At 33.1% G+C, this 25651-nt stretch overlaps 1 pseudogene; it reads left to right on the top strand.

The window, feature by feature from the left end:
• Nucleotides 1–10701: 10701 nt before the first annotated feature.
• Nucleotides 10702–10968, top strand: LOC122219066 (annotated as a pseudogene).
• The last annotated feature ends 14683 nt before the right edge of the window (nucleotides 10969–25651 follow it).

Raw genomic sequence — 25651 nt, 5'->3', positions numbered from 1 at the left:
AATATACCTTATAATAAAGATGTGATATACACAGCAGTGAGTTATGTGAACATATGCATGAAAACTATATATAAGAATATTAAAAGCTACTTTGTAATAGCTCATAACTAGAAACAATCCAAATATCCTTGAACAATAGAATGAAAGAATAAACGGCAGTGCAGTCAAATAATGGAATATTATACAACAGAGAAAAGGAATGTGCTAGTGCTATAGTCAACAAACATGAATCTATAAAACATAATGATATGAAATATAAATAAGGCATAAAAGAATACTTGTTATATGATTTCATTTATAGAAGCGTTCACATTCAGGCAACAGAAAATAATTTACATTTTAAGATAGAATGCATTTTCAGTTGAAAAACTAAGAAGACAAACAAGGAAGCAAGCATTTATTTTTGGGTAAGTGCAAAAGAACAACTTGATGAATCTAGATAATCCATAAATAATCCATAATATAAATCTCAGAAATGTAGAAGCTGTGAAAAGAGTTGGTGTGGTCAATCACATCATTTTAGTGTAGAACTAGTCTGGATGATGGTGGAAATTCAATTTTTTTGTTTTATAAACAGAATATAAGAGCATGAATCTTAAAAATATAAAATAATAACATACCTAAGAGAAGTGGCATAAAAGAGAAGTAGTAAGTATTTGAGTGATACTTTTCTCATTTCTTAATACTTAAAAATAGATAACTCAATTTTTAATTTTTGAGGAACTGGCAACCTATTTTTCAGAGAGGCTGCTCCAATTAAAAACAGAATTACCATATGATCCAGTAATTCCACTATTGGGTCTTTCTTTACTGAAAGTAAATGAAAACACTAATTCAAAAAGATATAGACATCCCTATGCATATCTCAGCATTATTTATAATAGCCAAGATAAGGAAGCAACCCAAGTGTCCATAAAAGATGAATGGATAAAGAATGTGACATATATCAGCTATAATACTGCTCAGTATTATAATAATTATATGTAATGTTATATATAATATACGAATATATAATCTATATAATGAAGTAATAATATATTATAACTAATATATAATTATATATTATATATGACAATAATTATAACTATGATTAAATATAATAATTACATATAATGAAATATTGTTGAGCCGTAAAAAAAAATTTAATCTTGCCATTTACAACAATATGGACAGATATAGAGAGTATAATGGTAAGTGAAATAAGTCAGTCAGAGAAAGACAAATACCGTATAATTTCACTTGTATGTGTAATTTTAGAGATGAAACAAGTGAGCAATTGAAGAAAAAAAACCAAAATAATAGTAAACTCTTAAATACAGAGAACAAACTTGTGGTTAGTAGATAGGATGTGGGGAGGAGGGAGGAAAAGATAAAGGGGATTAAGACTACACTTATCTTGCTGAACAGTGAGAAATGTATAGAATTGTTGAATCATATTATACACTTCACATTAATAGAATACTGTTAATTATACTTGAATTAAAAACCAGTAGACATAAAAGCTAATAAATATTGTAACTGGTATACAAAAAATCTATTAAACTTCGAAATACATAATACCATGAAGATAAACATAGAAGATAAAAAAGAAAAAATAAACGGCAAAGCAAAAAAAAAAAAAAAAGTGAAAGAGCAAGTAAAAACAAATGTGGTCATTCCTATAAAATATACAAATAAATATACATAGGATGAATATATCCAGTTAAATTTTAAAAATAGATTTAAAATATTTGTAATATTACAGACATATATAACAAGGAGTAACTCAAAATGATGGAAATTAAATGTTCAGCCAAATATATGACAAATGCATGGGGAAAAAAAAAAACAAGTTTGATTTCAAAGCAAAAGCAATAGATAAAAAAAGAAAGGGGATACTAAAATATTATAATCATGAATATACAGTAACCGTAAAATTGAACATGAAAGCCTTTTAAGAAATAAATGGATAAATAGAGTAAAATACAAGATAGATAACAGATCAACTGGATAAATTTTTAAAGTGTATAGAGAACCCCATCATCAAAATAAGTCTGATCTAATAGATTAATTTAAACTCTGTATGAATTGAAAACAGAGGCTATTATTCTCTTTAAGAGTGCATGGAAATATTGTAAAAATTACCCATATGTTAGGACAAATAGAAAATGTCTACAGAAAATAACATCACATTCCCTTATGAAAATTTTAAAAAAATGTGTCTAATAGTAAAAAGGAAAAAAAACCAATAAAATTCAAGAGAAATTTAAACACAAATTGCAGAATACAGATAATAACTGTAAAGAACAGGCTATTTCCCCCAACTCCTGGCTATGGCAAAGGATGGCTAAAGATAGCTGTTTGGCTAATAATAGCTAAAGATATGTTTAAAGAGTTAAAAAGTCTTATATTCCTAAACCAGAAAAGGAAAATGCTGTGTATTGAATAAAAGTGACAGTAAATAATAATAAAATTAATGTAAGAAAAACAGAAAAATAATGTAATAAAAACTAATAAACTAGAAAAATAATAAAATGGTAAACTGTTTATTTTACAAAAAAATACCTAAATTGTTAAAAATGTAACACAGATACGCCACCAGCTAACCTAATCAAGAAAAAAATACCCTCCATGTACCAAATTGAAAAAATTACAAATGAAAAAGAAAAAGTAAACACAAATACAAGAGAAATGGAGTGTGAAGAGATGATAATTTGAAAGAAAACTGACATGTGAAAAGGCCAGTACATTTTCAATGCAATGCGTGATCTCTCACACACCCATCCCCTCCCCTGCCACACACACACAACACAAGGCACAAGATATTTCAAGAGTAAATTTAAATATAATTTCTCAAAATAGATAATGCCAGTTATCCATTTAAAATGTGCTACGGAACCTTCTATTAAAGCTGTAGTCTTAGACTAGCAGCTTTGGCGTCAGTAGGCAGCTTGATAGACCTGCTTAGACTCTTCAGTTTCAATACGACATCCTGGTAATTTGTATGCACGTGACAGTCTGAGAAGTCCTGTGTTAAAGCAGTGGTTCTCTGCACTGTTTACACATGAGAATCCCCGGAAAAGTTGTATAACAGACAAACAAGCAAACAAGCAAGCAAAAAAGCAAGCAAAAAACAGGGTAATAGGTTCTCAAACCTAAGATTATGAAATCGCTATGGTGTAGCTCCCAGGCAATAACAATTTAAAAAAAAAATATTGTTCTAGTTTGGAGAACCAGATTTTGGCATACATGTCAGGTATGAGTTGTGTATAAACACAAAATATTTTTGTTTTTGTTAATAAATGATATCAACATCATGTGCTACGACCATATGGCCTGATAGTTGTAGGGAAATTTTTAAGTTACCAATTAACATATCTCATCCTTTGTGATATGTGATTTTAGTATTATCTGGTGATTTTCTAATGTAATTCAATTACAAAAAATTTAGTCACTATATCATTTTTGATTTCAATATTAGAGTTTCCTTGTACCATGGGGTTATTTCCCTGCCTCTTTTTCCAGGCACAAAGTTCCCCTGAGTCTAACATTCAATTGTGGGAGGAAGGAGAAAAGAGGAAGGTTGGTGATAAGTTTATGAAGTTTATAAGTTTATAAGTTTATGATAAGTTTATGAAGGTTACTAACTACCAACAGTTCCTGAAGAGTTTGGATCTTCCTTCTGAGACTGCCTGCTGGTGGCATCACCATGTTCCTGCATCCATAGCTCCCAGACACCCTTCTTGAGCTCTGTCCACCTTCCTGGTAGCCATTGCCTTTTTCTCTCCTCACCCCATAGTAGCAAGGCTGTTCCTTGGGCAGCTGTGAAGGGTGCTGGCAAGCAGGCTGGAGCCATGCATACTTCAGCTATACTTTCCATAGCCCAGATACATGCCAGAACCCTGTCCATGCAAGCAGAGAGTTCAAGCTGTCCCCTGGCATCTCTTGCCCTGGCCTCCTTCACTTTGAGTTATGAAATTCTGGCAGTTCTCTAGACCAGGAAGTTTTGAATGGATACTAAAACAATCTATTTTAATGGGTCTCTATGGGAACATGAAACTCTGTGATAGAAACCATACCTTGCTGATGAATGTAGAAGGACATTATTAAAATCCAGAACTCTTGTCTCCCATGAAGAACCTATTTCCCTCATCTAATCACCTCGTTATATGGCAATGAGGCAGGGGACAGAGGTATTGCCACACAGACTGTGCACTGCAATTCCTGCAGTGTGGTTTCTACTGTTTGAGTGGGCTTTGTTGGAATTTAGAAACTAAATTTTGTCAGTTAGCTCCAGAGCAAGTAATCTCAGTCAAAAACAGGGTTAATCATAAAACAAATAAAATACTAAGTTTTGATGTTGGAAGTTTTTCACAAGCAGATATAATTTATATTACCCCATGCCCCATGAATCTTAATCTTTTATCAAGGTTATTCTAAGATCATGTTTAATATTTATCCACTAAAAATATGCTAAACATACTTATGAGCAACACAAGCACATACCACTCCTGTTAAGTTTGTCTAAACAAATTTGACCAAAGGAAAAGAAATAAGCCTATATTTTGAAAACAATCAAACAAAAATGTTAATATCAATAGGTGATACACCTGTAGAAAATTTAAAGATAATTTAAAACTGAAATATTATGGGCACAATATTAAAATTCAGTTAAGGGCACCTGGGTAGCTTTGTCAGTTAAATATCCACCTCTTGATCTTGCCTCAGGTCCTAATCTCACTGTTCAGGGGTTCCAGCCTGACATGGGGACTCTGGGCTGATGGGCTCCCAAGAGCCTGCTTGGGATTCTCTCTCCTTGTCTCTCTGCCCCTCTCCCACTCTCACATTCACTCTCTATCTCTCAAAATAAATAAATAAACTTAAAAATAAAATAAAATAAAATAAAATAAAATTTACTTAAATGGCTGGTTACAAAACTGTAAGTATGAGTACTATAGCCGCATAAAAGCAGCAAGTAGTTAGATAATATAAGGTAAGAGTAGATAGCAATTTCGGTAGCCAAATAAATGAAAATAACATCAGCAAATTCATCAATAGAAATTATAAAAAGTTAATAGGAAGAAAAGTTTGTTTCTAAGGAGTGATCCAAAGAAGGACTTCATGAATGAAACCCAAACTTGTCTTGGATAGGAAAACACAAGTATATGAAGATGTCAAGTTAAAATATCATATAGATACTTTTGAAACTTGACTAAATTTTCCTAAATTTCATATTAGAGAACAAACATTCCGAGTGACCAAAAAATTTTGAACAAACAGCATACTTCCATATATTAACCATTTCAAATGTATAATAGTAAAATATCTATATTTATATCTAACTATATATCATGACAGGAATACACATATCAATAGAAAATAGTAGAGCCTTTTGTTAAATGGCAAATGTGGTTCTTCATATTAGTAAGGAAATTATTAATTATAAAATGATTTTTTTAACAATTAGGTAGTCATGTAAAATAAAAAAAGTTTACATTTTCCATTACACCAAGATAAAATACAGGTGAAATTCATATTTATATGTTTTTTAAAAAGTGGTTACCCTAAAAGTACTACAAAGGAATATGATAATTTTAAAATACAATATATTGGAGTAGAGAAGGCTTTTATAAGCAAGATTTGAATTTTGGCAATCAAAATTTAAATAACAGATGACTACATTAATGTAAATTTTTATCTCTTAGCAAGAGTAAATTTTTCTGTAAACAAATTGAATTCTGGGACACCTGGGTGGCTCAGTCAGTTAGGCATAATACTCTTGATTTTGGCTCAGGTTATGATCTCATAAGTCCTGAGACTGAGCCCTTCTTCTGGCTCTGTGCTGATACCACAAGGCCTGCTTGAGAGTTTCTCTCTCTCTCCCTCTCTTTCTGCCCCTCCCCGTTCATGTGTGCATGCAGGTACTCTCTCAAAATAAATAAATAAAGTTAAAAAAATAAAATAAAATAAAAATTAGAGAAACCACATTTATAATAATGGTAAAGGAATCAGTCCTACAATATACATATTGCTTTAATACAATGAGAAAATTTTAACAGAAGAAAAAGTGAAAGTTATGAATAGGTAGAGCAGAGGAAACAAATGAAAATATTTAAAATATGTGACCTCTAGCATTAAAAAATACATTTATGTAACAATCAATACTATGTCATTTTCAGAACTTAGCTTGGCAAAGACTTAGAACAAATTAATTAATATAAATTTTTGATAATGTGTGTGAAACTTTAATGTTACACATTATTATTAGGAACACAAACTATCAGGAAACTTTGTATCAATTATTTATCAATATAAAAATTCACATCTTTATTTTATCAATTCCATTTTATGAGGTATATGGTACCTACATGAAGATATACTCACAGACATGCAGAAATACTGATACATAAAATATTTTTAGTAGCACTGTTTTAATAGAAAAAAACTATTTAGAGCAAGAAAATATCTACACTTACACACCTGGAAAACCTGTCTCTGGCAAAGAGAAAATAGTATGAATTTAATAGGAGATAGATAATGTAATTATTTCATGTTAGGATTAAATTGATCACTAATTCTGCCTTTATAACAGAAATGTTCTCATGTCTGTTTTATTTAATTCCATTTCACTACTAGTTTTAAAGATGTATTTTTCTTGGTCCTATCAGAATATTTTTATTTCAAAAACATCATCCAGGAATAGTCATAATAATTGTTCATAAAGAATCTCTTGGTTTTCACTCTGCCTTATTTACCCCAGTACCTAGATGGCCAATGAGGAAAATAGGCCTTAGGACATGATGGGTAGAGAATATGTAGAAACTCTGACTAGTTTCATATTGTCCCAGGACTAGTTAGAGAATGAGTGAGAAGCCCATTTCTTTGTAATTTGTTAATACCACACATTATATAGGACCTTAGTAAACTAATATAAGCTTTTATTAAGTAAAAAGATTTTCGATAATGCATTTCTCATATATAGACATAGACAGTAACATAAAACTACACCCTACTTCAGATGTCTGAACACTCTGGATGCTGAAGATGAGATGAGTTACTTTAAATATTGAATTTCTCCAATGATTCAAAGTTCACAGATTATCGCAATTCTTATAAAACGAACATTTGAAAGGTTTAGAAAATTACTGATGGCTCCTGGAAGACATTGTGGCATCCTAAAGGCCACTATCTATCTGACAACTGTGATCACCAGGCCACTTCTTGGCTGCACAGAATATACCACTGGGCCCTCTTGCCTGTTCTGCCAGCGATGAGAGTTAACACATTTTCAACAAATGCTGGACTCTAATTGGGTAGAATAAAGTCAGAGTCAGAGTGCAAGGGTTTAATAAATTTGAAGTGCACATCAATTTACTGTTCTGCATATGGAGGGAAATTGCTAATCAAGGGATTTCCTGAATATTCACTAAAGAAAACTGCTGTTTATGTGTGGGCAGTGAGATTATGTCACACCTACTGAGACACATGTCCCTAAAATGCCTCATGACCACCTCAAATTTTACAATTTTGAAGACAAAATGGTCCGAGAAGATCCTCATACCTTAAATGTGTAATAACTTTGGCCCACAGACCTGGAGCTGGATGTGGATTGCGGCAGAGACATATAAACTTTCTGCAACATTCGTTCTATCATAAGTCATAATAACTTCAAAATTCAGGCAGATAATGTATCTGATACTCTGGCTTCACAATTCCTTCACCTCCTCTCCTCCAGTGACCATTACCTAATCCCTTGCTTATTACCTACCCTTGTCAATATCAACTGCTGGCTACTATAATTTCAATGTCAACACTATTCTTTGGACACCACCTCCGTCTTTCCAGCTGACTCATTTTAGTATCCCATCTCTAATAACTCTTAGACACCACTGGAATGTTTTATTCATTGATTCAGCTACATTTGTAATGTCTAGAGCCTCTGATGTCTTTACTCCTCCCTTAACACAGGCTAAATTCTATCTTCCATCATTGACCCACTCCCTTGTATACAATCTCAATTTCTCTACAACTCTCTCCTTTCATCATATGCACTTGATGCAACTACAATATTTAGTTTAACCTAAACCCTACCTATACCCCACCTGCAAACCCAATCCTGAACATGGCTGCCTGAAGGTTTTAATTTAAATTCATGACCATTCAACTCAGCAACTATTTCATGTACTCTCTCTTCTTAAATTACCAAGACCCACTCTCTAATTGCCAGTTAACTGGTAATCCTACTTTTAGTTTCCCACTGAGAAAATTGAAGGCATGAGAAGAGAAATTCTTGATCTCCTGAGTATATGAATCTCCTTGCGTTGGGAAACACATACTCTGCCTTCTGGATGAATAGTTATTGGCATTACCTAAGACCTTCTCTTTCACCTCTGTTTTAAATCCTTTCCCCTCGCCTCTAAGGAAATCCCCTCAGTGACTGACATCAACTTTATGTTATTCATCAATTTAAAACAGTGGTTATAAACATAGGAAAATGCTATATAATTCTAATCTTTAAAAAAAAACACTTTTAATACCACCTTCACTTCCTGCCTCATTTTTCCTCACTATCCATCACAAAACTCCATAAGGGGGCTTCCATTAGGCCTTGGTTTAGGTGTAGGCCCAAGGATCCCTCTCCTCCACTCTCTTATGAATATCCTTCAATCTGCATTTTTACCACTGTGCCCAGACTGTGTATCTCCTATCATATCCCCTTTGCCCAATCCTGTGACCAATTGTTAGAACTGGAAATATTCCCATTATCAGTATCATTTAGTATCTTTGATCACTTTATCTTTAACCAAAATAATACTTTCTATCCCGTCAGTGTTTTAGTATCTTCTTATTTTGTGAGGCCTTCTCTGATCTCCAAGGCAAGAGGAGTCCCTGCCACTACATGCTTCCATAAAATGTCTTTTTTCATATTCTCTTGGTGTATCATTTGCATGCTGCATGAATTTCCTACCACCATCTTAAGAACAAAATCATGTCTGTTTATAGTACGGTAATTCCGATGCTTAACACACTGCTTGCATACAGCAGTTTCTCAATAAATACATTGAAATGAAGAAATGAATGCATATATATTTTATAAGATATATCCTGTTTATTTTCTCTTGTACTTCTTTTTTTTTTTTAATTTTTTTTCAACATTTATTTATTTTTGAGACAGAAAGAGACAGAGCATGAATGGGGGAGGGTCAGAGAGAGGGAGACACAGAATCTGAAACAGGCTCCAGGCTCTGAGCTGTCAGCATAGAGCCCGACGTGGGGCTCAAACTCACGGACCGCGAGATCATGACCTGAGCCGAAGTCGGCCGCTTAACCGACTGAGCCACCCAGGCGCCCCTTTTCTCTTGTACTTCTGACACCCTATCAGTTTTATTCTGATAAAAGAGAATAAAGATCTCCAGAAATGTTTCATATATTGTGTCATCCCCATGTCTAACCATGGCATTAAATAACAGAGGGATCCAAAATAATACCTAGTTACTTTGCTTATGGAGTAGGGATAAAAAGAGTAATACTAAAATAACATTTCAGGGTTGTATATGCTCTTGTATAGGTTAGGGGTTATAAATGTGTCAGACAGAAAATTTGAAATATTACTCAATAATTCTGTTTATAAAATAAATCTATATTGATTAGTTCAGCTAGTACTCACTTTGGTGATATTTCCATCAAGAGAAGATTGACATTAAGACACTATTATAATCTGTGATTCCAGATCTTCTTGTTCTTTCTTGAACAGCCAGGTCAAATTGAGCATCAGGGTTTTTACACATTCCTATGTCTGGTACTCTTTTTTTTTTTTTCCTATGTCTGGGACTCTTTACACAGGTCTCTGTCTGATTTGCACTTTCATTTCCTTTGGTCTTTGCTCAAATAAAAATTATGTCCTCTCCCTAATAATTCCTTGCCAGCTTTATTTACTTCATAGTATTTATTATCAACTAACATACTGTGTATCTGACTTGTTTATTTTTTTTCTTTGCCTCTTCTCTCCATTAGAGTGTAATCATCACATGCGCAAGGATTTCTGTTTCTTTTATTCACTGTGATATATATAGTGACTTAAAATCATCTGGCACAGAAAAGCACTCAATATATTCTGACTGGAATTAACAAGCTTATCTTCAAGTATCATTCCTCAAAAAGCAACACAACAGAGAAACCTGTTTAGGCCACTTTTTCCTCATAAATTAAGCTTACGCCAATTATAGTAACATTATATTAAGTTCACTTTCAGTTAGTTAAGGTTCATCTGCCTGGGGATGGTTGCATCCTCATCTCAAGGTAACTGTGAACTTAAAGGGGGTAACAGGTTTGCATGATTATCTTTATCCTTCTAGAAGTTTTTCACCCAAGTTTGTTCAGTTTAGGTCTGACTCCATCACTCAATGATTTTCCCTTTGATTCTTACCTGAACACAACTATCAATACGGCATTGTCTTTGATCTTTACCAAGCAAAAACATAATATTTGTGACAATTTTTTTTTATTTATGACAATTCTTGCGTGTGACTAGTATACTTTACTAAACTTTTAATGGAATACATTATTCCATTATTATCCATGTATTCCATTTTAATGGAATACTTTTCTGGAATACATCACAGAAATGCTAATAACCAATTATATAGTGATCATTCTTGCTCTTAAAAGTACCCCAACTGGAGTTCTCCTCAGGTGGGCATAGTGGACACCCAGGACTCCACAATGATGTCATCTGTACCAGTGAATGAGAAGAAGCTCTTGGATTTCAAACTAGGAGAGCTGTCAAGCTGGATACTGATGTGGAATTTTTCCCCGAAAGCCATTGCTGGAGCATTTCAAAGAGGTTACTAGAGGTATTATGACAAGTATGTCAATGTGAAGAAAGGGGGCCTTGCTGGGATTTCTATGGTGCTGGCATCTTATGGGCTTTTCAACTACTGTCATTCTTATAAAGAACTCAAACATGAGCAGCTACACAAATACCACTGAAGAGGGCCAGTGTGGAGGCACTTTCTGCATTTGTGACCTTGACCTTTGCCTGGCATCCTTGAATCCTTTCATATCCTAATTGAGAATTAACACTCACAAAAAGATGACTGGTACACAGGGAAAAAAATAGGACCCCAACTCATTTCTCCAACACGATTTCTAGGTCCTTGCCATATTGTCTCATCCTTCTCTAGCCCCTCTCTCGATGCTCTCTACCCTCTCCTTAATCCCAGAGCCACATTTCTACTTATATATATTAAACAAAGCATTTTAAGGGTTTTAATTTTTTTTTTTGTCTTTAGTCAGTACAAACCCTCACATTTAGTTTCAGTAAAGTAGTTTATCAAGACACACTGTTAACAAAGTCACTTCTTACCCCAAGAGGAAATCTGGTAAACATCGTATTTACTCAGTATAAATTAAAAAAAAAAATAGCACATAGTCGTGTAACACCAAGTCAATCAATGTGGGCTGTTTTGCTTTTTTCAATTGTGCTTCCCCTTAAAATACATACACTCACTTTGCTGAAACCACCAAGAGGCAGCTGTGTGGACAGATGGCCTGTGTTGACTACAGTGTAATAAACTATATTAAATGCAATTAACACATTTTCTTACTTCTAACAGGAAGTAGTTGAGTGTCATCTATTTCAGACCAAACTACCTTTTGGGTGTACACATGTACTCATAAATCCTCAGAAGCCATGCGTTTTTTAAGTGAGCACTTCTGTCAGCATTTATAAAAATGTCTAAACTTCTTGATGATAATTATTGCTAGTTATAAAAAATTAGAGAAAAAAATATCCACACTGGCCATAATGATTTGATCAGGATGCTGGTTCAATGATAGTTTTACTTTAATAATCCATAGCTATTTAGAGTTTTTGTTAAATGGTCTTTGAGTAAAAAGATGTTTACTAAAGAAGCAAATAAATTTAATTTATATGAGACAATTATGACAAAGGAAAAATAAATTTTCTTTTTTCCAGAAAATTTCTATCAATGAGGTCAAGTAAAATTTACAAAAATATAAAATGATAGGTTAATGTAAATCTCAGTGTGATAAAATACTATACATTTTAAAATAATTAATGAGTTTTATCACTAAAAATTAGTTCATGAGAATGTGCTCTGAACGTTTCAGTTTTGAATGACAAGTTATTATTTGATAATATATTAGAAATGATTGAAAATTAAAAAATCCAAATAAATACAATAACAATAAAAACTTGTTGAATATTTGCTACATCATTAAAAAAGATAAGCATATCACTAGTATATCTACTATTACTGTCCTTACTCTGTAAAGGAGAAACCTATATACAGAGAGAGTGAATAAATTGCCCAGGATTATAGTTTGAGTGTTTTGGGCTTCAGTTCTCAGCAATCTGAATCCAAATCATGAGCTCTTAACACCATGCTACAAAGCCTGCCAATATGAGTTCCAACTGTCTTTTCGATGTAAGACTGAAACCAGCCACTAAAGAGTTTGAAAAGCATTTGTTGATTACCTGAATTATAACCTTTTCCTTTGTGTGAAATGAATATTTTTCATAGTAACCCAGATGAACATTCAAATATTGCTTATAATATTACCTAAAATAAAAAGCAAATAAAATCTATACATGTTGAACCTAAAGCCTCCAGTTTGAAAATTAATGTGCAATATAAATACTTATAATCTATGTTTTATGTGGCATTTAGAGGGGAATAATACAATTTCTAAATCATTTTTAGTAAAGATTTAAAATTATAATAAAAAGTATAACAATTTAAAATAATATAATTGAATCCTTAGTAATTTACATGATGAAATGTTTCCAAATTAATGGACATTATTATGTATACAATTCCATTTTCCACAAGATCCATAATTTTCATACTTTTCTGTTTAGTATTCTGTATATTTGAAAGCCGGACATCATTAAACCATCTAACTATACATGGAAATCTGTATTACTGAAGTGACTTATTGTATATTTGTATAAATAAATACAAACCGTTTCAAGACATAGAATTCTCTGGAAGAGCTATCACTAGCTTTTACTTTTTAATATGTCCCTATTGAAGTTGTAATCTATAGCTTTGATATAAATTTGGTAACAACAGAAACTTTAAAGGTAAACAATTATCTATAATATATCATGGAAGAGGACTAAAGCATTCTGGATTATAACACATGAAGAGCATATTTTACAGATTTAAATGCAGCACCTTTATAAAGACTACCTCTTTAATACAAAAGTCAAAAATATCTATATCAATTTTTCATTCTCACTTATATTTATAAAATGTCAAAGGGAATCTATTTTGGATTTAAAATTCCTTTGATGTAGGGTGCCTAGGTGGCTCAGTCAGTTAAGTGTATGATTCTTGGTTTCGCCTCAGGTCATGATCTCACAGTTCATGAGTTCAAGCCCCATATCAGGCTTTGCTCTGACAGAGCTATCTCTCTCCTCTCTCTGCTTCTCTCTGTTTCTCAAAAATAAATAAATAAATAAATAAATAAATAACCTTAAAGAAATAAAATAAATAAATGGAATTAAAAATAAGTAAATAAATAAAATTACTTTGAAGTTTCTTCATGTGAAGAAATGGAATGGAATATGTGTTCTGAGATCAATCATGAAGCATCAAGGTTACTGAGCATTTGATGCCATCATTTTCAGTATTACTTTTTGAATATAAATGAACCATAAAATAAATTACTGCAATCTCATATCCGAAGGTTGGAATTCATCTAATGCATCCTCAGCATTGTGGTAATAACAATAGAGGTACTAGAAAAAGCAGGCTGCAGTGAAAAAGACTGACACACATGGACAAATAGCAAAAAAATACGAGAAAAAAATAGCGGTGCCTGAGTGGCTGGGTTAGTTAAGTGGCCTACTCTTGATTTCCTGTCAGGTCATTATCTCATAGTTTGTGGGATTGAGCCCTGCATCAGGCTCTGCACTGACAGCACAGAGCCTGCTTGGGATTCTCTCTCTCCCTTTCTCTCTGCCCCTGCTTGCCTCTCTCAGAATAAATAAATAACTCTTTTAAAAAATATGAGAAAAGATATACATGAAAGGTTAACAGTCAGTTATAAATTACGGTTGCTATAGGGATTGCAAGGAAATGTCCTTGGTAACAATTTATGGTGATAGATGTTAATTAGACTTATTGTGGTGACCATTTTGCAAAATATACCAATATTGAATTATTGTGTTGTATACCCGAAACTAATATTATATATTAATTATATCTAAATTAAAAAAAAATTTTGGGGGCGCTTGGGTGGCTGAGTCGATTAAGTGTCCAACTTTGGCTCAGGTCACGATCTCACGGGTTGTGAGTTTGAACCCTGCATCTGGCTTTGTGTTGACAGCTCAGAGCCTACAACCTGCTTTGGATTCTGTGTCGCCCCCTCTCTCTCCACCCCACCACCGCTCACACTCTTTCTCTCTCTCTGTCTCTCTCTCTCAAAAATAAATAAAGATTAAAAAAGAATTAAAAAAATATTTTTCTAGACTTTGTTCATGATGGTGTTTGTACACTTATTCTTCTTTTTGCTCCAGGTGGATAATTTTTCCACCTTCAGTTTATCACTTAAAATCATATGGATCCATTTTCAAACATCTCAGCTTCTGTCTTGACCTTCAAAAAAGCAAGGTAAATGATGTAATCTTCCTTCTACTACTTGCAATGTATTTCTGTATAGCCATTATACATTATATAGGATAATGATTAAAAGGTCTAGATAGTAGGGGTGCCTGGATGGCTCAGTCGGTTAATCGTCTGACTTCGGTTCTGGTCCTGATCTTGCAGTCCGTGAGTTCGAGCCCTGCATGGGGCCCTGTGCTGACAGCTCAGAGCCTGGAGCCTGCTTTGGATTCTGTGTCTCCCCCTATCTCTCTGTCCCTGCCCTGCTCGTGCTCTGTCTTTCTCTCTCTCTCTCTCTCAAAAATAAATAAACATTAAAAAAAATAATAATAATAAATAAAAATAAATAAAAAAAGGTCTAGATAGTATTGTTTAGATTAACAAAGCAATATAAATTAAAATAATGTTTCAATGACCTCAATTTAACAAAATGTAAATATTGGCAATACTCAGTAATATTTCTGTAGGTTAGGAAGGAAAATTTAAACACTTTCCAAGGTGGTGTGGTTATATCTAACACAAACTCGTCAATATCAGTTGATTCAGCAATTCCACATTAGGTATTAACCCTGTTGAAATACTCCCAAATCATTTCCCCATTTCAATTATTGTCAAAAAGATAATTTGTATCAGAATTATTTGGAATGTTAAAAATTCAGGAAATTAGTAAAGGAAAATATTTAAAGAAATTATGATTCGCCAGCACAATTATATGTTATATAATTTATATTAAGATATTCCAAATAATCTGTTAAAATAAAAATATAAAATTTAAGGGGCACCTGGATGGCTCAGTCGGTTGAACATCCGACTTCAGCTCAGGTCATGATCTCGTGGTCTGTGAGTTCAAGCCTCGTGTCAGGCTCTGTGCTGACAGCTCGGAGCCTGGAGCCTGCCTTGGATTCTGTGTCTCCCTCCTTCTCTGCCCTTTCCCCGCTAATACTCTGTCTATCTCTCTGTCAAAAATAAATAAACATTAAAAAATTTTTTAATATAAAATTAAAAATTTTATTTTCATAAAAAGTCACATTTTAGTATATATGTATATGTAACAACATTGAAGTCCATGGATAAAAAAATTCTGGAAAGATAAATATAAAAAGTACAGAGGACATGACTAAAGAATGAGATATAGATAGGTATACATATAGGATTAGGAAAAGGTGTAGGTATACATATATCTATTTCTATTTCTACATATTGTAATTTCAGATGGTATTTCAGTATTGGTGACTGCTAGAATCTACTCTGTTATTTGCTTGAGACAGCTAGCCAGAAATGAGAATCATATTCAACACAGTGATAGAGCATTTAAATGACTGAATTAGGCATTATTATGATGATCAAGATCAAAAATAGTTTTACTCTTTTAAAATCTAATTAAAGATGGAAAATGAGATAGATATGTAAAATATGTAATTGAAATTCTAGGGGTCATTCATAACTCCTGATATTCAAATAAATACAGCTGATTTTTTTTAAAAAAATTTAATGTTTATTTATTATTGAGAGACAGAGACAGAGCATGAGCATGGGAGGGGCAGAGAGAGGGGAGGCACAGAATCTGAAGCAGACCTCTGAGCTGTCTGCACAGACCCTGACCTGGAGCTCGAACTCACAAACCGCAAGATCATGACCTGAGCCAAAGTCTGATACTTAACCGACTTAACCACCCAGGCACCCCTATAGCTGATTTTTAATAAGTTTTTAAATCCATTCAAGAAAGGGCTTTAGTTAAAAAGGTAATGTATAATTGATTTTAATTTTTTGTATAAAATTAATGCACAAAACAGATGTTTTAATTAAAATGAGAAATATACATGTAGGTGTTAATACAGTTTCAGGAAATAGTAGGTACTCAACATTTAGAAATCATTCATCTGATTTCTTCACATTTTTTGTATATCTTTTCTGCTAATTTTCTGACAGTTACTACTGAAAGCTTTTTGTCAACTCCCAGTTTAGTCTTTCCGTATGTTATATCCACAACTGTCATTACTCTTGACCCATCATTTATGAGAATGACTACTACTTAATTTTAAAGTCTTATTTTTAAACAACACTTATTCAGAGAGGTAGTTCCTAAACAGTAAAAGTAATAAGAAATTCCTGGTCAGTTTTCTTATTACATAGTTATGCGAAACATATTCAGATCAATTTGCAAGTTTGTGTTATCAAAGAATTGTATTTAATTATTTGTTTTCAATTGGTATTGATAGGGTCACTGACCCTATCTACTTCATTCAGCACAATGTGCCCAGTGTGAAACCCCATGACTCACAGAATAAGTACTCAATAAATTTCACCAAATGAATGAGATGGTTTTAATTATACTGTTTTCAGTTGCACCACATTCAGGCAAAATCCTGTATTCTTGATCAATTACTACATTTAAAATAATATTTTGAAACAGAAGTTATTATAAATTTAAATGCTTTTCATGAGGTCCTAAGCCTATACAAAACCATCTTTGTGCCTACTAAGCATTCTGGTAAAACACCTGGAACTTAACAGCATTGACAAAGAAGCATCTGTCCCCTTGCTTGTGCACCTAGATTATGGGTTTCAAAGTGCAACTGGGAAAATACAAAGTTGTAAAGGACTTTTTGCCACCAAAAATTAAAAAAAAATCATGTCTGCATCAGCATCATTATTTTGTTCTTTGGAGGTTTTATAATTGCCTGACTCAGGCTTGCTAAGCTTTGACTTTCTCCTCATTACTGAAACTTCATGAACTGCCAAAAGTCTGAGAAAAAATAGGATTCGAAGAGGGAGACAGACAACTAAATATAATAGTCCTTAAAAACAGGTAGTTATTGGAGGCAGTCAAAATAGGAATCTGATAGAAGGAAAAGAAAACCTCACAAATACATTTAATCCAACTCACCCTCTTCAAGAGTATTCTTTGAATGTTGGTAACAAGAAAACACTACTGAGAAATTAGTCCCTCTATTCTACTCATCCTATAGCATCTCTGAAAGAGGACAGAAAACCTCTTGAGCTTTTAAGCTCAAATTAGAAGGGAAAACCAACCCTTTGGCCCTTTCACAAGGCCAAAAAGTGCTCATATAGCTATTAAGAAGTGTAAACATTTGCTATCTTGAGTAAGAACATGTGTTTTATCGCAAAAATTGTGTAACAATGTTTCCCACTGCTTTATCAATTTCAAGCATATTTTAACCACCATTTCCAAACCTTCAGCATATATGTCAATCGCTCAGGAATGCTGTTAAAAAACAGATTCTGAGTCAGTGTTCCTGAGGTTTTGTATTTTAAGAACCTTGAAGGTGATGTTAATGCAGTTAGCTTATAGGCTTCCATTTTGAATAACAAAGATGTTAGACTATAATAATTATTTTTTAATGGATTTAATTTTCACCAATAATATAATTTCATTGTAAACTATATTAGAGATTGTAAAAACTTTAAGATTCTTCTCTCATCTACTCCTCCCAGAAATGTGGATATTTTAAATCTGTTATTACAATTCTTGTTTTACAGCTCATTTAGTCCTCCTTCTGCAGTGCATGGTTGAGAGGAAAAAGTGCATTCATCTTTCCTTCATTCCTCTTTACTCACCCTTTCCCTTTGCATATAGGTATTTGGTTTGCTTCCTTCTTTTAGACAGCGCATGGCTTATTTAGCCATGTAATATCTCTTTTGTTGATGAGCTATTGAAAGCTGCAGTAGCTTGTTTTTAGTTTTGTTGTTGAATTTTCTGTAGGCTCTATGAGGAGTGCAATTGTAAAACAAGAGCAAAGGCACTTCCTCCCACAACCTTACAGTAACCATACAGAACGAATGCCCAGGGACATGCCATCATTGCAATAGCTCAGATTTTTGTTCCTGTTTTTTTTTTTTTTTTTTTTTTTTTTTTTTTTTAATTTGCACACCAGCTCTATTCTTTAGTAAAATTGTAAAAGGCAGCCATTATGGACATGAGGTATCCCAACATAACCATCTGGAGTGTGTCTAGTTTGTTCTTAATAGGACCAATTTTTATTTGTAGCTTCAGATTTTATATGAAGTTGCATTATTGTGGACTTGGCTGTTTTGTGATGAATTTTTTTTTCATATGCATATAAAATGAACTGTTGCTATTGTGAGATGGGTTTTAACTGACCTATTAAAGGTTTCTTTCAAATGGCACTACTTTAGGGACATTCTACTGTTTGCTTCTATTGTTTGGGCCTTGTGGATAATGTCTACATTCAAAAACAAATCTTGTTGCTGATTTTTTCATTTCCTTCCCTGCACTTTGTTACATCTGGGATATAGTCTAACTCATCTGATTTAATCCACATTTTTAAAAATGCCATAACTATTAAGGACCTTGTTTACAGACAGATGAAATTAATTTGTGCCAACCAAAAAAAAATCACAATCTAAGAGGTATGCCTTGTTAGTCATTTTATTATTTTATTCTATGCCATTTTAGAAGGTAAAAGTTCAAACAAGTTAAAACTGTACCATTATTCAGAATTCATTTATCCATATTATCTTTGATGTAGTCAAACTCAGGGCTGATTCCCTCCACAGCATAGACTTGGACAACTTTCTCTTATGTTTAAAAATAGAAAAGCATTTTACACTTTAGCACTATATAGTATAATACAATAATATAATATAATATAATATACATAATTATATTATGTATACACTAATATATATGATATAATATACATAATACTATATAATATACATGTGAAACATATATATAATAATTTTAAATGCTGACACATATTTTACAATCTTGAATACTTACTGATTCCTCCTCAATTACAAAGGTAAGTCATTCAGCCAACATGTATTAAACAGAAAAAATAGAAAATAGTTAATTGGTACAGATCACTAAAATTAATTAAGACACATTCAAAGTGTCTGTCATGTTTTTATAGAAAATACTCTATGTTGTGGCAATATTAGGCAAACAGAAAAACGGGGTGTTCTATGAAAAACAGAGGATATGGCTCTCCTGTCATTCCTTCTGCATCATTGCATATCAATTCTGGATAAGAAGAATCTGTCAAATCATCAGGAGCTATGTATTTATGTGGAAAGCTATGTAGAAAAAAGGAGGGAAGGACATGTGTGCTGTGTAGTCAGGTCTGAAAATCTGAACATTCCTAGAGTAGCTGTAGCCAATAGGAATAAGGTTGTCAGCAAAACTACTTTTCAGGGTAAAACCCTTTTTCTTTTTTCTTAATAGAAAACAGTGCAATGAAAATAAAGAGTTTTAGTGTGAAGTTGGACTTTCAAAAAATTATATGACTTGATTTAGAAAGTTGTGCTCCTGGAAAAAATAAAAGCCTCTTGGACAAAGTCATTTTCATTTTGAAAATTTTTATTCTAGGTAGTTTATTTTTAAAATTCACTGTTTATCATTCTGACCCATGCAGTACTTGAGCTTTATAGATAAGTTTTAGGTACTGGCTCAGTTAAATTTTAAGAACTTTAAATTAGTATATTTCTTTAAAGAAAACATTGAATAGACTTGAGAAGATAGACTATTATTTTCATACATAATGATTTAAGAAATAAGCAGATAAAAGAGACTTTCTTTAAATTTTCATGGTTTATCTCAGATTATTAACAGGCACACACACAGAATAAAGTTTGTTTATATACAGTTGTTTTCAGCATAAGTTAATTTCACTAATAATTCGAGGAATGTAAGTTCAAGGAAGCAAAACTTTAAGTTTTATATTAAAATGCAATCTGCAGGGCACGTGAGTGGCTCAGTTGGTTAAGTGACCGACCTTGGCTCAGGTCATGATCTCACAGTTCTTGGGTTGAGCCCCGTGTCAAGCTCTGTGCTGACAGCTCAGAGCCTGGAGGCTGCTTCAGACTGTCTCCCTCTCTCTCTCTCTCTGCTCCTCCCCCACTCGCACTCTGTCTCTCTCTGTCTCTCAAAAATAAACAAACATTTAAAAAGTTTAAAAACATGCAAAAAAGTTAAAAAATGCAATCTGAAATATGAAAATGTTAAAATATAAATATGTGATATCACAATATGAGTTCATACAAGATGGTAACAAGGAAAAGTATGGGTTTCAAATCAATTCTTAAATCTTGAAGTAAGAATTTTTCTCTGATACGCAGGACCTCAACCTATAGATTAGAATTCAGTGTAGGAAGAATACTTATTGATACAATGTATAAAATGAATCCTAGTGCTGCCAGTGTTGCTATTGATCTAGACTTTCCTGATTGAATATTTAGTTTTGCTTTCTTCTAAGAACATAGATGATACAGTTGCATTATATCATTTTGGGATAATTTATTTTCTAATTTTTTTAAAAAAATTTTAATGTTTACTTATTTTTGAAAGAGAGAGGGGCAGACTGTGAGCAGGGGAGGGGCAGAGAGAGGGAGAGACAGAATCAGAAGCAGTCTCCAGGCTCTGATCTATCAGTACAGGGCCCCGATGTGGGACTCAAACCCACAAACCATGAGAACATGACCTGAGCTGAAGTTGAATGCTTAACCAACTGAGCTATCCAGGGCACCCCAGGGTAATTTATTTTCTGAAGAGAAGCTGTAACCATTCTTTTAAAAAATTTTCTAGTTCTTTGCAATTTTCTTCCCCAGGAGTTCTTCCAAATATTTAACTTATTACATATTTAAATATGCTGGTCCTCTTCTTTTAAGCATATAATTAAAAATGTATCATTAAATTCTGTACATTTGGTGTTTCCTATGAATTTCACCCATTTTTATTTTAGGTAATATTTTCTTCTTAACCTTCACTAGTTCCATCAATATTCTTCTTCCATTTCTGTTTGACATTAAAAATTTTCATCTGTAAGTGGTTTCCTCCTTTCATATAAGGCTATAGTCTCTTTATACACAAGTGCACTTCAAATGACCAATTAAATTAAGAACTCATTCCGGGAAATTGGGTGGAACTATTTTATTGAGTGGGAGGTTAATATCATGTCCTTGTTGAGAAAATGTCGGAGTTAAGCACATCCTTTTACCACCCTTATTTTGGTCAGCAACTCAGCATGCAATCCAAGTTCTGTTGATGAATATCTGCAGGTGACAGTAAAGAAACTGTCATTGGCACTGGCATAGAAAAGAGGCAAAATTGATCTTCCCTGCTCTTACCAGGATACTACCTTCTATGAAACAGGAATGGAAGTGATGAATACAACAATTTATTTACTCATTCAAAAATATTTATTTAACACTTCGGCCTGGGTTTCCATATTGTACACATATATGAATATTACATAGTTATGATATATAATATATTTAAAATATGACATAAATGTAATGTTCATATCATTTCAAGGTTTTTTTGGATTTTAAAGACATGCTAGTTCAACCCTTGTTTAAGGAATTGAATAAGACATACCTGACTATCTCAAATAATACTTGTTTCAAAGGCAGAAACAGTGGTAAAACTTGTTTTGTCATTTAGTTACAGCTGATCTTAATATTCTCAAGCTTACTTTCCAAGTCTTTGCATGTATTTTCATCATTTTCTATTAAGATGTTTTAAGTCTATTTTTAGTTTGTTTTTCTCTTTGATTGTATTTGCTTAACTACTCACTTTTACTCCATTTCTCTCTATATCATAAGCTCTTTTGTCTTTTGCATTTGTCACTAAAACAACATTCTTTTTAAGGGGTTAGACATTTTGGACAAGTCATTAGTTCAATATTTTGTGTTATGCCTTCTAATATTAGTGAAATTGTGACACCCTATTGTAAAAAAAAAAGTTTTCAAAACCACTATTGATTATTGATGATTCCATGGAGGCTTTACTAAGAGCTGACATCATTTTAAAAAAAGAGCTTTAATCTGGACAGAGGACTCTACAGTCACCTACCTTAAATAACCTCAGATTTTATCGTGTAGTTATTGAATGATCAGTGCCTATTCTTATTCATATATTTCATCCACCCATATGAATTTTTAAAAATACCATTATTTGAGTGAAGTCCTTATTAAAAAGTATAAGAAGAGATGCAATTTTAAATGAAATGATAGCCAGTAAAGAAAGATGATACTGCCATTATGTCTATCAGACAAAATTAAGTAATACTGTCAACACTTAAAAGTAATGGCCACAGCAGTTTGTGAAAGGGGACTGTCAATGTAAGCTTAATCAAATCATTGAAGTAGAAAACTCTGTGCAATTAATTTGACCATGTTGGTTATTCAAACAATGAAAACGCTTCTTTGTTAAAGAACTTCACTACCTAGAGTTAACCCAATCCACCTTGTTTTGCATTTCCAGCTGATCAGTTAGCATTAATATTATATGACTTTTCTCCTTATGCTTTGGTAAAATATAGACTTCTCTGAATCCTTAATCAGGTGTCAAATTAATTCTGAGAAGCTTCTACAAATGATAAAAGTAGCCTCATTTGTTTTCCTTATTGGCCCATTTGGTCTTTGGCAAAATAATCTCTTCTATTAATCATTAGAAAATTTTAACTTTCCTGGCAGAGTTGGCTTTAGAATATATAAACTATAAATATATAAGGGCATTTTGTGGAGAAGTGGGCAATGCAGAAGGAGGAAGTGTCATAAAGGAAGCAAAAGAATTCTTAGAAAAATGGAAAACAAGAGAATTGAGAACCATGCATCATTCAGTATGTATGAACTAGCACCGACATGAGAGGAGCTCATCAACCAGGGATGCATCATTCCAGGGCACACCAGTGAGATTTTGTCAAAATAATGTGTCACAAAATACAAGAAAGGTAGCCCTAGTATAGAATATCTCCCAGCATTAGTCTGTCTAATTTGCATTTCTGGAAGTTCAACTACTTAGGACATTTACTGATAAAACTTTGAGACTAATATTTTTAATATGAGTTAAATAAATTAGTTAAAAGTGGTGTGCATATATGAACTATATAATTCATAAAATATTCATTTAAATTTAATGAAATTCGAAATAGCTTTTGTTAGGTGCCTAGGTAGCTCAGTTGGTTAAGTGTCCAACTCTTGATTTTGGCTCAAGTCATGATCTCACAGTTTGTGGGTTCGAGCCCCATGTTGGGCTCTGTGCTGATAACACATAACCTGCTTGAGATTCTCCCTCTCTCTCTCTCTGTCTACTCCTTCCCAGTGCTCTCCCTTTTTCTGTAAATAAATAAATAAATAAAATTTAAAAATGTTTTTGTTAATTACTCTATCTTACATGATTGACTTCCTCAAGAATATGTATTAAATGAAAAAAAAGAAAATGTATTACACTTAACATGTATCAAACATATACTGATTATCTAATAAATTTTTACTCTATGTAGAGTAGGAACAACAGCAATAAAATATGATGATAATAATAAAATAGTTAATATTGATTATTCCAACTGCCAGATATTCTTCTTAAGAACACAAATATATTAACACATTTAATCTTTTTTTTTTAACACATTTAATCTTGACAATGACTTTATAAAGGCACATGCTATCATGTTCTTTCTTTTACAGAAAGGGAGATACATAAAGGTTAAGTAACATTTATATAACTAGCATATGTCTCTCACTCTTTCTCTCTCTTCCTCCCTCTCTTCCTCCTTCCCTCCCTTTCTCTCTCCCTCTCTCTCTCTCACACAAGCATACCCCTAAACATTGTCTTTTGAAAGTGAATTAGAATTTTTAGAGCTTTTTTAAAGGTAAAAGTGAATTAAAGAAAATAAATAACATTTCCCATGAACAAACATTAAGGAAAATTTTAATTATTAATTTTTTTAAGAGAGGGCACAAATGAGTGTGAGGCAGAGAGAAAGAGAGGGAGAGAGAAAGAGAAGCGGGGCTCACTGGGGCTTGTGTTTTACCAAAGCGGGGCTCCTGTTCACCCAAAGCGGGGCATGAGCTCACCCGAAGCAGGCTTGAAATCATGAACTGTAAGATTATGACCTGAGCTGAAGTCAAATGCTTAACAACTGAGCCACCCAGGTGCCCCACATTTTAATTGTTATTAATTCAATCAGTAACTATATAATTAAATTCATTCAATTCTACTCTTAAGGTCATGAGAGAATGATAGGAAAGAGAGGGAGAGAAGAGGAGGGGAGAGGGAATGAGGGAGACTCAGAAAGAATGATTAATTCAGATTTCCTTCAGTCTAGAAATGTTTCTCTTTCATATAATTATCATAATACCATGCATTGATGCAATATAGTCTAAGGATCTGAAATATGCTAAATAATCTTTTCAAAAGTATCCTCCTTCTCAGATCCATTGCTGGACCTTCTTTCTCTAAAGGACATTCTGGGTCTCAATAGTTAGCTCTTCTTTTTTTCCTCTTCTATATCTTCCCTCAACATTCTATTTTCAGTTTCTCTTCAAGTGAACTCATTCAGGTCTCTAAGACAATTCCATCTACATACTGCATTTTATATCCTCACTCCTTACCTGTGCTAGAGCTCTAGATTAATACAGATATATTACTTAGTATAGCAAATTTAATCTTCACTTAGATTTCATATAAAACATCTCAAACTTAACATCTCCAGTTTGAAAATATTGATGCCTCCCTGCCTCCCTACAATAATTTTCTTCAGCCTTCCTAATATCATATTTATAAAGATGTATACATATTTTTATCTCCAAAACCTAGCAGTCATCCTTAATAATTGCATTTCCCTGATTTCTCCTCATCTAAATTAACCGCAATACTATTGATCATGTCTCCAAAGGATGATCCTTTCCCCCAACACTTGTGCGACTCCTCTAGTCCAATATTCTCTTTCTTCTTCCCTAAACTTCTATAATTAGAAGAACCTAACAAGTTTCCCTGCTGCACCTCTGGCCCATAAAGGACTGTCAGGATGCATTTCAAAGGGATTCAATGAGTATCCAATTCCTTGCCCAGAGTCTTTACTTTACACTTGACCAGCCTTGTAACTCAGACCTCCGGTCAAAGCTGTGAATGTGCCTAGTCGCCAATGCTCCAGGCTCTTTCCTTTTTCTCTTCCATGATTTCCCCAAATTCTCTTCATCTTAGTTCTTAAACTGTATTTTCCTGTGCAAAATGTAATCTGTATAAGGAAGTTTATATGTCTAGCTGCTTT

The sequence above is a fragment of the Panthera leo genome, chromosome B2 (assembly GCF_018350215.1).
Source record: "Panthera leo isolate Ple1 chromosome B2, P.leo_Ple1_pat1.1, whole genome shotgun sequence".
Taxonomy (NCBI): Eukaryota; Metazoa; Chordata; class Mammalia; order Carnivora; family Felidae; genus Panthera; species Panthera leo.
The sequence above is the reverse complement of the archived record's forward strand: the minus strand, read 5'-3'. Positions and strand labels throughout refer to the sequence as shown.